The sequence below is a fragment of the Alexandromys fortis genome, unplaced genomic scaffold, assembly GCF_014885135.2.
Source record: "Alexandromys fortis isolate MF-2015 unplaced genomic scaffold, M_Fortis_MF-2015_v1.1 scaffold_42, whole genome shotgun sequence".
Taxonomy (NCBI): domain Eukaryota; kingdom Metazoa; phylum Chordata; class Mammalia; order Rodentia; family Cricetidae; genus Alexandromys; species Alexandromys fortis.
Genome location: NW_026067934.1, coordinates 4,476,524 through 4,492,268, shown reverse-complemented (window position 1 = coordinate 4,492,268; position 15,745 = coordinate 4,476,524).

Sequence of the window (15,745 nt, the reverse complement as noted above, 5' to 3'; positions counted from 1 at the left end):
TCAGCATAAAACCACATACACTACACCTGAAAGGAAAGAAAGTTGAGGATAATAGACTTGAACTCATTGGTACAGGAAAAGACTTTCTGTAAGGAGCACTCTTAGTACAAGTACTAAGATCAACAATTAGTAAATGGGATCACATGATATTAAAAAGTTTCTGTAAGGAAAAGAATACTGTCAATAGGAAAAAAAATGACAGCCTGCTGAATGGGAAAGATTTTTGCAACTCCACATCTGAATAAAGAATAAAGCTTTTTTGGAAAATGGCTTAGCAGAGTAAAGCCAGGCAGGAAATCTGAACAGAGATAAATAGAGAGATAAGGAGAGTCAAAGAGATACCTTGTAGCTGCCAAAGAAGAGAGACAACACCTTACTTGTAGGGCACAGCATCATTGTAATACACAGATTAGCAGCAATGGTTTGATTTAAGATGTAAGTGGTAGCTAGGAATATGTGTAAGCTAGTATCCAAACATTATTCAGGTTTGGGCAGCCAGGAACGAAAGTAAAGTCACTGTTTACAAAATAGTGACCACTGTCTGGGGTATGGATCCATATAAGACCGAAAAAAATCTTAAGAAAACGAAAGAAGGATTCTAGACCCACAAAAACAGGAACCAAGCACAGCTTCTTGGTAGCTGCATTTTTTTTTTCCAAATAGGCCCTGTTTCCTGGCAGTGAGCATAGCCACAGCTACTTTAAGAGAAGGCTTCCTGACTTAGCATTAGCAGCAAAAACTGTGTAATTTTTTTTTTTTTTTTTGGAGAGAGAGAGTTTCCTGGTTCATGGTGGTATCACAAATAGCTCTGACTCTTTAGGGAGGTCCTATACTTAAATGGAGTTTGTGAATAGAATTCTACTAGATGCTGCATTCTCATTTTGGGGCGGTGAGCATGGCTTGCAGAGGCTGTGAATATACTTCTGCCAGGTTGGACAGGGAAGAGTTAACAGGCAGGGCTGTGGAGCTGATATTAGCCATGCCCACTTAACATTTAGAAAAGAAAAAGGCACTCCTGATAAAACTTTAACTACAGATATGCAATAAAAAAAGGCAAAATAAATCTCTAAATAGGTCACAATGTTTTCAAAAAGTATACTTGGGTTTGGGATAGAAAGGAAAATGAGTATAGATAATAATAAAATCAAAAACACCAATGATAGCCTTTGCTGGAAAGGTTGTGGAGTAAGGGGTACACTCATCCATTGCTGGTGGGTATACAAACTTGTGCAACCAATTTGGAAACTAGTGAGGCAGTTTCTTAGGAAATTCATAAGCAACCTACCCCAGGAACCAGCAATACCACACTTGGAAATATACCCAATAGATGCCCTATCATATTACAAAAGCATTTGTTCAACTATGTTCATAGCAGCATTATTTGTAATAGCCAGAACCTGGAAACAATCTAGATGCCCTTCAATGGAAGAATGGATGAAGAAAGTGTGGAATATATACATATTAGAGTATTATTCTGTTGTAAAAAACAATGACTTTTTGAATTTTGCATGTAAATGGATGGAAATATAAAACACTATCCTGAGTGAGTTATCCCAGACCCAAAAAGATGAACATGGGATGTACTCACTCATAATTGGTTTTTAGCCATAAATAAATACATTGAGCCTATAATTTGTGATCCTAGAGAAGCTAATTAAGAAGGTGAACCCCCCCCCCCAAAAAAAACCATATAGTTATTCTCCTGGATATTGGAAGGAGACAAGATTACCGGGATAAAATTGGGAACTTGGGGGTGGGGTGGGATGGGGGTAAGGGGAAATGGGGAGAGAAAAGTGAGAAGGGGAGGATGGGGAGAGCATGGGGGAATGGGATGGTTGGGATAAAGGAAGGGTGAATATGGGAGCAGGGAAGTATATATCTTAATTAAGGGAGCCATCTTAGGGTTGGCAAGAGACTTGACTCTAGAGGGGCTGCCAGGTGTCCAGAGAGATATCCCCAGCTAGTTCCTTGGGCAGCTGAGGAGAGGGAAACAGAAATGGCCCTATCCTATAAACATACTGATGAATATTTTGCATATCACCATAGAAACTTCATCTGGCGATGGATGGAGATAGAGACAGAGACCCACATTGGAGCACCGGACTGAGCTCCCAAGGTCCAAATGAGGAGCAGAAGGAGGGAGAACATGAGCAAGGAAGTCAGGACCGCGAGGGGTGCACCCACTGAGACGGTGGGGCTGATCTATTTGGAGCTCACCAAGGCCAGCTGGACTGGGAATGAAAAAGCATGGACTCTCTGAACATGGTGGACAATGAGGGCTGATGAGAAGCCAAGGATAGTGACACTGGGTTTTGATCCTACTGTATGTACTGGCTGTGTGGGAGTCTAGCCTATTTGGATGCTCACCTTCCTAGACCTGGATGGAGGGGGGAGGACCTTGGACTTCCCACAGGGCAGGGAACCATGACTGCTCTTCAGACTGGAAAGGGAGGGGGAGAAGAGAGGGGGGAAGGGGAGAGGAGAGAGGAGTGGGGAAAGGAGGAGGGAAATGGGAGGTGGGGAGGAGGCAGAAATTTATATATATATATATATACAAAAAAGAATACAGTCACAAATTAAAGGAATCAAGATAATAAAATAAATGTTAGAAAGCAATAGAGCTTAAAAAATAAGCCACATAAAGATGGAATATACACAGAGAGTCTGGATTATGTATATTTTGTGTTTTCTTTAAAGTTTTTGACTGTGGAGAAACTTTTCTGGGGGCTGCTAAGCTAAAACAACACATATATTTTAAAGGTATCTAGACTTCAAAATTTGATTCTAAGGATATGCTACTTTGGAAAAGAGGTTCTGCTTTGGTTTTTACAGAAGAAGAGAACTTTAGATTCCTTTCAGTCTAATGTGTTTTAATGGATCAAGATCCCCTGAAAGATCTCTTTGAACCCTAAAAATATTTCACCCAAAAAACAGCAGGAAGCAGTTTGGAAAAAAACATTCCCAAATTCCTAAAATGACTATTTATAAATGTTTGTTTTTATTTAAATGGGGATATGACATAGAGATGAATATTTTGTATTCGTATAGATTTTGGTTTATTGATATAAATTTAAGGTCAATTTTATTATATGTATATCTTGTTTAAGGTGTTATGTTTATACAGCATTTTAAAAATATAATGTATAGTTAAAAGTGAAGATTAATAGTCCTCTATAATAACCAAACTTTTAATTACATTTTTTTAGGTTTTCTGGATATACAGAGATATATTTCAGTTAGAAAGATAATCTTCATCACCCCAAAGATCTACAGAATATGGCATTTAAAATGTTTTAAGAACTTAGACTTTTCTTGACAGTGAGACATGTCTGCTTATTATGAAATTTGCTTTTATTGTGACAAGACTAACCATTTGGGTAAGATACTGATCTTGTCTGTACTGATTGATGCTATGCTATATACACTGGACATCAGGACCCACAAAAAATGACTGCTAAACTTGCCTAAAGAAGGTGAGACAATCCTTCAGGGTTCCTGTTTTATGAAAGAATCTTCCAGATATTCTTCAGGACACAGAAGAAAGAGACTGATAAACTACCAATATAGGCCAAACAGTCTTTCAAATTTCCTGCTTCATGGAAAAGTCTGCTGGATACTATGGGCCTATAGGATGAAGATGGATGCCCACCATTACAGAAAAACTTTGGATGATTGCCTAGGCAGCGGGATATCTCTGTCAATTCTAGAGTTTTGGAAGTTGCTTACAGCTTCCAGTTTACTTAGGTTAATTTTGTTTCCTTCTGGAGCCTTTGAATTGAAGACTGATGGTTAGCTTTCCTTAGTTTTAATAAAAGATGAATTAGATATAAAACTTTAGATTCACAATCATAGGATATCATTTTCTTTAATTTGCCAAATGTAAATGAGCTCAATATTACAACTGTATTTTTTGCTTGATAACTGTTTTGTACATGTAATTTTACTATGTTAAACTTAAAACCTTCCTTTTCATTTAGATAGAAAAGGGGAGATGGTGTGTGATGTTTTCCTGTATATGTTGCTTTTATTGAATAATTAATAAAGCTGTTTCAGCCAATGGTTTAGCAGAGTAAAGCCAGGCAGGAAATCTGAACAGAGACATATAGAGTGAGTAGGCAGAGTCAAGGAGATACCATGTAGCTTCCAAAGGAGACAAAGCCTGGAACCTTACTGGTCGATCATAGCCTAGTGGTGACACACAGATGAAAAGAAATGGGTTAATTTAAGATGTAAGAGCTAGCTAGGAATATGCCTAAACTATTGGCCAAACAGTGTTGTAATTAATATAGTTTCTTCGTGATTATTCTGGTCTGGGTAGCTGAGAACGAAATTATAGTCTCTGTTTACATTTCTAAATAGAGAGGTCTCAAAAGAGGAAATTCTAATTGCTGAGAACCATTTAAAGAAATGTTCAACATGCTTAGACACCAAGTAAATGTAAATCAAAGTTACTTTGAGATTTTATCATACACTCCTCAGAATGGCTATGGCTTGCACGAATGTGAAATAAAGGGAACACTTGGTGCGAGTGTAAACTTGTACAGACACTATGAAAATTAATGTGGTAGTTCCTCAGAAAGTTGGGAATCTATTTCAAGATTCAGCTATACCACCCTTGGACATATACCCAAAGTACGCTTCACCCTACAACAAGGATATTTGCTCAACCACATTCATTGCTACTCTATTAATAATAGCCAGAAAAAGGAAACAACCAAGATGTTCCTCAACAGAATAATAGATAAAGAAAATGTGATACATTTACACAATGAAATAAGACTCAGTTGTTAAAAATGAAATCATAAAATTTACAGGTAAATAGATAAAACTATAAAAAATATCATGTGTGAGGTATCCTAAACCCAGAAAGAAAAATATTGTATGTCCTCATTTATGTGCTGATATTCACTGTTAAGTTACAATTGACAGAGAGTAGATATAAAGTAAGGGACTGGTGGTGGCAGATAAATCTCATTAGTAAAAGGATATAGAATAGAGAGCTATTGATGGATTGGGGGACTGGAACTTGGCAAACAAGTGGGGAGGCCAGGAAAGAGGAGGATGAAGGAGTAATATATGGAGAGTCAGGTAAACTTGAGGGCCATTTGAACATTAGTATGAAAACCTAATATAGTAGAAGCTTCATAAATATATAGATATATGAAGGCAATCTATGAAAAATCACCAAATGAAGGAGACAGATCCTCAACTGGATATCTCATCACAAAATGAAGTTTCCAATATTGGAAATTGGGTTATATCTAATTGAGTTATTGGTCCAAAATGTACCATGGGAATTCCTTAGAAATCCAGACTGTTATGAAGACCATAGGTTGCTCTTCACAACCTGATGGCAATACCCCATTGCTGAAGAAAACAGCTGCAAAACTCATGGAACACGGATAAATCAAGCTGGGCCTACATAAAACCTTCATAACCCATTTACTAGTGTATTTGATGCAGGAAGGTATTCTGAAAGTTATCAAAAGGGAATCATAAACACTATGCCATCTCAAACCTTCTGATCTACAATGGTGTACTGTCTGCAATATATTGGCACTGGTGGCATAAAACTTGGGATAATCAACAAATATATGATTTGACTTAAGGTCCACTTTTTGAGATGGAACCCATACCCAATACTGCTTGAGGACCAAGAACCTGAGGCTAGATACCCCAGAGACCTAGGGTAAAATCTAATATAAATCTCTCAAAATAAGTAAATAAATAGAAGCAAATAGGTAAGTAACTAAATAAATAAGCAGTGAAATAAATTCTAATAATATTCTAACATATTCATGGTTCGATCCCTTGCTCAGCGATCACCAGAGAAACTTTCTACTGAAGATGGGAAAAAATAGAGACCCACAGCAAGACATTCTGCTAGAGTGAGAGGCCTTAGAATACTCAGCCCTAAATGAGATATTGCAAAGAAGTCCCTGCCCTCAGGACTCAAAGAACCCCAGGGAGGAGAAATAGATAGAGTATAAGAAACAAAGCGAATTCAGAACACTAAGAATACAAGGCCCTGTAAATCAAGGGAGTCAAAGCAAATCTTAACTCATAGAGACTGAGGCAGTATGCTCCTGGCCTGCAGAGGTCTACACCAGATTGGGCTCCTACAGCCAAAAGCAGACATGAAAATATGCCTCTATCCCTAAGCCAAAAGCTATCTTTAATTGATAATCACTTGCAACTGAAAAATATATTTTTTCTAAGGGAATCTCACTAGGGAAACAAATGACTCTTACGGGAAACTGAATGCCCAGCTGTAGATGTCCCATAGTGTGAAGGCTTTTCTTATTTTTTTTAATTTTATTGTACTTATATTTACTTTTCTCTCTTTTATCCTGCAAGTTCTTTGCTTATATATTATGACTTCCAGTTTAGCATTTCTATGGAATTTCTCAGTGTGGAAAATATTGAGTCTTTGCTTCTATGCCTGTTTCAAATACCTTTTCTTGGACTTTTCCCTTCCATTTATTTCTTTAGTTCTATTCTGATGTATTTGTTTTGTTTTAAAGTATTGTATTATATTTGATTTTGTTTAGTTTTCTTATCCCTAACAAGTATTTCTGTTGTTTTCTAATTAGAGACATAAATGGACAGAAACTGGGAGCATTAGAAGTATGGGAAACCATCATGAAGATATATTATTTGTGAAAAAATACCATTTGCAATAAAATAACAGAAAAAGGTTGGTGAAAAATTTCAAGCAAGGCTCCTTCCTTCTACACTGTCAATACAGGCATTAGCATCAGCTGTCTTTTGTCTGTATAGTTTCCTGTTTTTTCCTGTTGGGGAAAGAGTTTTGGGATTCTTATGCTAATGATATCTGAGCCCAGAATAAGACTGCATTAGTTAATTAATGTCCTAATATATTGAAGGCATTCTAGATTTATTATTTTATTTCTATTTGAGCTTACTAAATTTAATAAACTTGTCAACAGTTAATAGATGGCAGAAGATGTTAAACATGAAAATTATAGCTAATCTGAAAAGGCACTATTAACAAATACTGTTAGGTATAACAAATATACACTTTCCTCCAAAATATTTCTTTCAAATTTCTATTTTAAACAGAAGTAAAAGTAGTATAGAATATTAAAATGTATTCTGAATTTTCATTAATCTGTGTATTTCTGTTGAATACATGTACTAAGGATCTGCTGTGTTTTGGGTATTGTCCTGAATGCTGGAAATGATTTTTCTTCACATCTGTTTCTTAATTTATTCAATTATTTGCAGCCTTAAGACAATTTTAAGGGAGTTTTTCTTTTTCTACTAAACAGGAATCAAACCAACTTAACTAAGGAAATGTGTTAGAGCAAGGGGAAATAGCAAAACTTCCAAGAACAAAGGAGGTGTCAGGATGGTGTGTCTGATAGACACTAGGCTTTGTTGAGAGGATGCTTTCTTCACAGATATCTATGAACAATCACATTAAAACAGAAAAAAAGAATATAAATGAATAAGAAGCACACAACTCCATGAGCCTCCCAGCTCAAACACTTTCTGGGACATTGTTTTAATTTGTGAGATAAATGTCTAATGGATGTGTGAGATCCATCAAATACAGTTTATTGAACTAAGGGTGACAGGAGTTGGAGAGTCCAGGATCAGAGGACAGACAGGAGTCAAAAGCAGTCTACAGAAAGAGATGAGAAAAGGCACATTGGAAGATTCAGCATGTGAAAAGATCTGAAGAATTAGGATCTTTAAAGTAGACTGGAATTGGCGAGTCCTTGTGGTGGAGCTAAGCTTAAACAAGACCCAGAGGAGTTTCTTGCAGTCTTACTAAACAGTTTCCTCTGAGACGGTGCGGGCCCATAGAAGATCTCCAGGCTGCGTTCTTCATAGGTTTGCACCACAGTCATGCTCTGAAGACTGTATGAGTGAGAAAAACTGAAACCAATTAGGGCATTGTCTTATATAGTTCTCTGAAAGTCAGTTCCTATCTCACTAATATTATGAAATTTTACACTCTCACTGTCTTCGTTTAAAATTTTTAAAGTAAGAGAGATGTATACTTTTGTACTACTAAGTGCAGGGGCTGAGACTGGACACTGTTGAATGTCTACTACCTAATGCCATGGTTGATTTTCAATCAACATAAATATTGATAAATATAAATGAATAAATAAGTGAAGACAGTGCAGTAATGGTGTGGACTTGTGGACTATTTAACAATGACCAGAAACACTACTTGGCTCTGAGATGAGTTTCATCATAGCATTTCTGGGCAAACTGGGCATTTGGGCAACTGATGATGCTATAGAGATAAGGAAAAGGAGGATGCTCCAGAGGTTTTGTAGGAAGTATTCTCAACTTCACAACTAAGCCTCATTTTCCATCTCAGTCATGCATAAAGCCTTGGCGACACAGAGTGGCAGCTATCTGGTATTAAAGTTGTGAACGTCACTGCCTGCTTTGTTGTAGACATAAGGGCAGGTTTTCCTGGGGGAATTCCTTTTACCTCAACTAACTTTGCAAATAAAACATCGGTGTCTTAATATTTATTAATCAGGCTGTCACTGGACTCCTGATACAATAATATGTGTCATGTCATTTATCTGCTTCATCTTTGTAATTATTTGAGATATCTGGCATCTCTGCTAGGATTTCAACCAACCTACTGTTCAACCAACCTACTTTATCAAAATTCTTCATCTCAATTTTCTAATAAACAATCATGCTCTCACTGTTTACTTAAGGAGAAATTCTTAACCTTCTTTTCACAAGTCTACTGCAGCATAATTTTTTGTACTGTGAGTTGTTTACTGCTTCAGATGAGACAACAAATATAAACTCCTTTAGTTAGACAAAGAACAGAAAGCAAAGGACAAGACACATTGCATCACTCACATAAGATTTAGAGGCAATACAAATTTGAAGTTCAGATACTTTATTCTAAAAGTAAAACCATTTATTAACATAGAAACACTAGTAAAATAACTGTTTTTTACTGAGAGCTACAAACTGGAATCAACTTGACAAAAGTTTATTGCATAAACTTAAATGCCATTCTTGCAAACCCACAAAAAACAAACAGTTGCTTAATGTGTAATCTGGACAAGAAAATCCAGATAATAATCATGCTTAGCACTCAGCTTTGTATTTTAAAAATAATTTCAACATTAGTAGTCACCAGCTCATATTATCTGCTGCAAGCATAGCAATGTTCTCTGTAATCGTGTGATAAACATAATCACTAGTGTGCTCTCTCACCCAAAGACATGTCCTGCTTAATCCTGGTACGTTTTCCCTTCTGATAGCCAGATCAAAATATCCATTTGGGATGTCACTTTTCTCCTTTTACTTAGTTTTGAAAGATTTATTTCATTTTCAATTGTGTGTGTGTGTGTGTGTGTGTGTGTGTGTGTGCGTTGTAAGTACACGTGACAGGGAAGTCAAAGTTGTTAGATCTTCTCCTGGACTTAAAGTTACAGAAGGTTCTAAGCTAATCCATTTGAGTGCTGGGAAACATCTAGGGTCCTCTGAAAAGTTAGAAAGCTCCTCACTGCTGAGCCAGGCATCCCTCCAGCCCTTTGCTCATTTTATGGCCTTCCATCACTTGACTTTAAAAATGCGCTATTTTATGTCTTCTCTGGCTGCTACCAGTCTCAGAGATGACTCACCCTTTTATAATGGCTCATTTTGAAAGAACAAACTTACTTAAAAGTCATCCCACTCATTATACCATTCCTCTAGACATTAGAAAGGGTTTATAAATAAAAATACAATTACACACTCTTAATAGAAATTGATAGCCCAAATGACACTCTGCACATTGAAAAGCTCTTTCAGTTTGCATTGTATATCCAGCTAAAAACTGGAGGAGAGAGAGAGGGGGGGGGGGACTGTGTCAGAAAAGACAAGTTAAGTAGCAATTCCAAATCTTAGTTTTCAAAAACCATTGCGGGTTGGGAAAACGAGGCTGACAGTCGTGCAGAATATAAACACATTTCACAAGACTCCTTTTGACGATGGTGGTGGTCCTGTCTTTGATATCTGTATATAGATACTTTCATTGAGCTCCACGCTTTAGAAGACCTAAAATTATAAACATCTTTACAGAAACACGTGAGGGCATTTAAAATCGGAACTGGAGCTCTTGGTACCAGAGTACAATCTATCATCCCAAACATGAATTCCTGTAAGCAGCATCATTCAGGGCAGAAAAGGAATCTCTGTCCAAATGTCATGAGGGTTGATAGGCTTCAGTGCTTTCTACCTTGAAGCATAAAAGTATTTACCTTAAGGAAAGGAAATTAATTAACCTGTCAAATGTGTCCTCTCAGACCACACAAATGTAATAGATTCCGGATAAATAAAATATTACTTCCCTGAAGTACCCAATGTCATTTTTTTCTGCCTGTGTTAAGGCATCACAATTGCTGGTGCTAGATACTCAGGCATTGGAATGTTATTTGCGGTACTTGCATGGGAGGGTGAGAACTAATTTTCAGTATTAAGTAAGTCATTAGTACTCTTTTTAAAATACCCCAATACCAGATAGAAGAAGCTTTTGAATATCTTCTGGTCCCAAACTAATCTTTCTTGTGTTTGTTCCACCCATTTGATCAATGACTATTTGATCCACCATCACTCCCAAAAGAAACTTGCCTCTTTCAAACTTTTGTGTGCGACATTTGATTATGAGGTAAACCCTCCCAATGAGCGGCAAACAGCCCAGTCCTTTAGGCTCACATCATAACTGCTCCCTTTATTTTCCTGAAGCCCTTTGGCTCTCCAGGACACTAATTTTTTTCTCTGTCCTCAATTCTCTGACATTTTATACAATTTTCTTTCACAGCATTTCTGTCCAATGTTTAACTGTTTATGGATTTCCCTTTCCTGCTAGCGAGAGGGTTCCTGGGGGACAGATACAGACACTTCTTGATTCATTTTTATGTGCCCAGCAACTAGGGGAGCCCACCCCCAACACATGTAGCCTCAATAAATGTTTGTGAAATTGAATCAACTCTTGTAGGGGGCATATTGGCTTAAAATTACACCAAGGGAGAAATTACTCATACCAGTCTTTCCTGGGGCCTGAATGTTATTAATTTTTATTTTAGAGGGAGTATAGGAAGTACTTGAGGGTACTAAAGGTAAAAGAAACACACAAGATAATTTATGCCATTTCGTCTCAATAGATATTTTCAGTTTTAGAGCTTAATTATACAATACAAGGGTAAACAATTTTTCTTTCTAATTTCACCATTGATGTAGCACTTGACCAGCAGAGAGAGAAAATTTAATACAAAGCATAAGCAGAGAGGTTTACTTCTCTCTGTAATGTGATTTCTTTATTTTTAAACTATAGGTCAGAATATATACGATTTGATCCAAGATTACAGAGTTATCCAAATTACCTCTCCCAGCCCCCTAAATTTTGAAGTCATAGCCTTATTTTTATTTAGGTTGAAAGAACTCAGCAGTGTATTTAATGTGAGAATCAGTAAGCTCTCATTTGAAATTAATGAGAAATTATCCCTTTCAGAGAGAGCTTCAATTTCCAGACACTCACTCTTTATTTTTTTAATTTTATTTTATTGATTTTATTGAGCCATGCATTTTTCTGTGCTCCCTGGACACCCATTCTTTTTCTTGTTGAACACCAATGCAATGAACTGGGATATGTAGGCCCTGGGTATTTGGTTGGGTGAGTTTGAGGGCTCTTAGCCAAAATTTGACAGTGCAAAATAGAATTGCTTTTCCCCTGTAAAGCAGAATGTACCTGTAAGATTGAAGGGGTGTGTAAGTAGATAAAGTGTGCTTTTTCCTAGTGTATTGAGTATTAGTATTAAATATTTTATGCATACATGTATGTATGGTTCTCTAATGTGATAAATTAATACTATTTATCTCATTAAGGCAAAATACATGAATACATAACATACAAAATTAATACAAATAAAACACATGAGATGAGGCTGATGGCTCACATCTGAACTTCAATTTTTATAACAGAAATAAGAGATTTCATTAATGCATGCCAAATAAAATTAGAACATTGTAGCTAATTGTTAAATGTTTTTCCACCCACTGCAAAGTTCTTTAATGAAAACAACTATGAGGAAATATGTGCAGCAGTTATAGATTATGAGAAATGTACCATACTCTCGCTATTTTAGGTGTTCTATTGCTTGTTATTTTGCTAGTCTGCAAACAAGTTCTCTCTAGGTAGCACAGGCTGGATTCGAACTTGGGAACCTCATGCCTCTGCAGTGAAGAAATCATAAGGATGTACCACAAAACCTGGCTGTTTCTTTCATTCTTAAACCATTCCTATTCTTTTAGACCATGTCTTACTCTAGAGTTACCCTCCTCAAAACATTTCCCACACTATATCCAGTAAAAATATTAAAATATTTTAATAATTTCTGAAGTTTTGGTGCCTTTAAATATTTCAGTTGTAGATTTAATTCAATTATAAGAAATAATACCAAGAAATAACAAAATAATGCTCAATTTCTCCCCACAGTAGCAGCTTCTAAGACTACAGTGTGATATGACAACCAGCATATCAGCCTTGACAAAGCCGAGGAGTATGTTCATGCACACGGGTTTCCACGATCTTTCCTACAATAGAGAATTCTCACTATCCTTCTGCAACCCTAATCTTATCTCCTTGTCCATAATTTTGTTCTTCAAATTTCATTGCGTTTATTTATTTTGTGTGAGAAGAATGTATTGCTTTGAGGGAGTACAGAAGAGCCATAGTACAAATAGGGAGGTCACAGAACAACTTGAGGGAGCTGGTTTTCTCCTCCTAATTAGTGGGTCTAGGGGATTATACTCAGGTCCTCAGGCTTGTTGGTTATTCCCTGATCCAGTTAATTGGCCCAAGAGTTCTATGTAAATTAAATAATCCCCTATGTAAGCTTTGAGTGTTGTGTCTTTTTCATAGTCAACTGGATTCACAGGTGATTGGAAGAATTAAAAGTATGTTTCTCTTGTTGCCCAAAATGTTTCTTTAGTTTGTTTTCTAAGTAATTAATGAAATGAATTTGCTTTCTTTGTGCTAATTGGCCATTGTGATTCAGCATCTATAATAATTCCATAAAGGTGTCTGTATGGTTATTTTTATTTCTGTGGAATAAATGCTTAGAAATACAAGTGCTGCGCCATATGGTTGATATTCGTTTAGTTTCTAGAATAACTGGACCATTTTATATTACTATAGCAATGAGTGGTCCAATTTCTCTGCATCTTTACTGGAATTTTGTGTTATTACTTTTTATTTTATCCATATTAATATATGTTCCATGTTCTCATCAAGGATTTAATCTATACCTTCCTAATGACTGATGATGGTAAACATCTTTCTGTGTGTTCATCCACCATCTGAAAATATTTATTCCATCAAATGTCTTCTCATTCACTTTTCCCCCAATGGTTTCAATAGTTTTTTTTTTTTTTGTTATTGACTACATACAGTTTATTACCCATTCTACAGGCTAATTGGCTTGGTTATGAGGGTTGAAATGTTTTTCTCTGTAGCTTATGCTTTCATTTTTAAATAAGATCTTTCACAAACAATATTTAAGACTTTTATATCATATCAAACCTATTGTTTTCCTTATATGGAATGTGTTTTCAGTGGGAACTTCAATAAATTTTCTAAAATATCCTAATGATTTTTTATTATATGATTTTAATAATTTATAATTCCATATAAATATAAAAGTAGCTGTATGTTTTGATTCAATTTTGATGTTTGATGCAATTTTTGAGTAGAGTATGAGTATAATTTGAGTTTCTCCTCCTCCTCCCCTACCCCACATCTTCACCCTATCATCTTCCTCCTCATCCCTCTTCTTCTCTCCTCCTCTAATCTTTCTATGATAGGGTTCCAATTAACACAATTTTTGAAAGGGTAATTTTTCTGCTTTTGAATTGTACATACAATTCAAAAAACAGGGCCTGAGGCTGTAGCTCAGACTCCCTACAATGATGAGATCTTGGCTTCCGGCCCTAGCACCATAAACAAGGCAGCAAATGTATAACTACGCTATGCCTCTGTGGGTTTATTTCTGGAATATTTCTTATGTTGGCTTCCGTATATTTATTGTTTAGCTAGTTTTATAGCCTTGATCACTCTAATTATGTAGTGAATTTTACTAAAAAAAGATGGGCCTTGAAAGAAATAGAAGAATAACATGAAATTAGTAGACAAATTTGGAAAAGTTTTGGGCTGAAAAGCATAGAGACTAAATAATATTTTAAGCAGTAGAGATTGAAGGAAATGGTAATTGCTGTTGGAGGAATGTACAAAAGATGGCACCTCCACATCATGGTTAGCTGGCAGGATTTCTCCTCCTAACACTGCCGTACAACATCTTTTTTATGGGCCATTCCATGTTTGGAAAACCACATCACACACACACACACACACACACACACACACACACACACACACACAAACATGCATGCTTCCTATGCCATGGCTAAAAACTTTGTATAAAAAAACCTTTCTAGTAAAACCAGAGTTAACTAAAATGCCTACATTTCCCCTTCTTTCTTTTCCTAAAAGAAAGTTTGAAATCTTCAATCAAATCAAAATGCAAAGCTTTCAATTATGAGTCAAAGCAAATGCAAGGTTGAAAACAAAAATATAGACGTCTGATTGCCAAGAAAATTAAAAGAATTAGTTAAGCCTTGTAACAGATAATGTAAATTTAAACTGGCTGAGTAAGAGTTGGGAATTATCATCAAAAGTGTGATCCCATTTCCCATTTCCTTGTCTCAAGAACAAAATTAATATAATATTACTTTAGTTATATATTCTGCAACTATCTTCACACTGCTTTTGTATCTCATTGTTATTGCTATATTGTCTTCACCATAACTTGGCTTTTCTTGTTTTCAATAGTTTTTGTTGTTGTTATCTATCTATCTATCTATCTATCTATCTATCTATCTATCTATCTATCTATCTATCTATCTAGCTATCTAGCTATCTAGCTATCTAGCTATCTAGCTATCTAGCTATCTAGCTATCTAGCTATCTAGCTATCTAGCTATCTAGCTATCTAGCTATCTAGCTATCTGTAGTAGTTTGGATGTAATTGGCCCCATAAGCACATAGGGAATGGCCCTGCTGGGGTATGGCTTTGATGGAGAAAGTGGGTCACTGTAGAGGCGGACTTTGAGGTCCCATATTGGCTCAAGCCACACCCAGTGTCTCAGTTCACTTCCTGTTGCTTGCTGATCAAGATGTAGGACTCTCAGCTCCAGCACCTTGTCTGCCTACATGCTACCATGTCCCGCCATGATGATAATGGACTAAACCTGTGAACTGTAAGCCTCCTCATTAAATTCTTTCCTTCATAAGAATTGCTGAGGTTATGGTGTCTCTTCACAGCAATAGAAGCCCTAACTAAGATACTAACCAACTGACTAACTAACTAACTAGAAAACTAACAAACATCAACAGCAAAAAGAAAGTGGAGATGGGGCTGGAGAGTTGGCTTAGCCATCCTTGTAAAGGAGTTAAGTTCAGTTCCCAGCACCCACATCAGGTACCCACAACTGACTGCAATGGTAGTTACAGGTGATCTAACTTTCTCTTCTGGCCTCGTTGGGCACCAGCACCCTTGTGGTACATAGAAACTCAAGCAAGCGCATGTGTGTGCATGTGCACACGTGCACGCACACCTACACACATACATAAATAAAAATGGGTAAAATAAGGCGGAGAGCAATTGAGGAAGACACTTGATGTCAACCTCTGGCC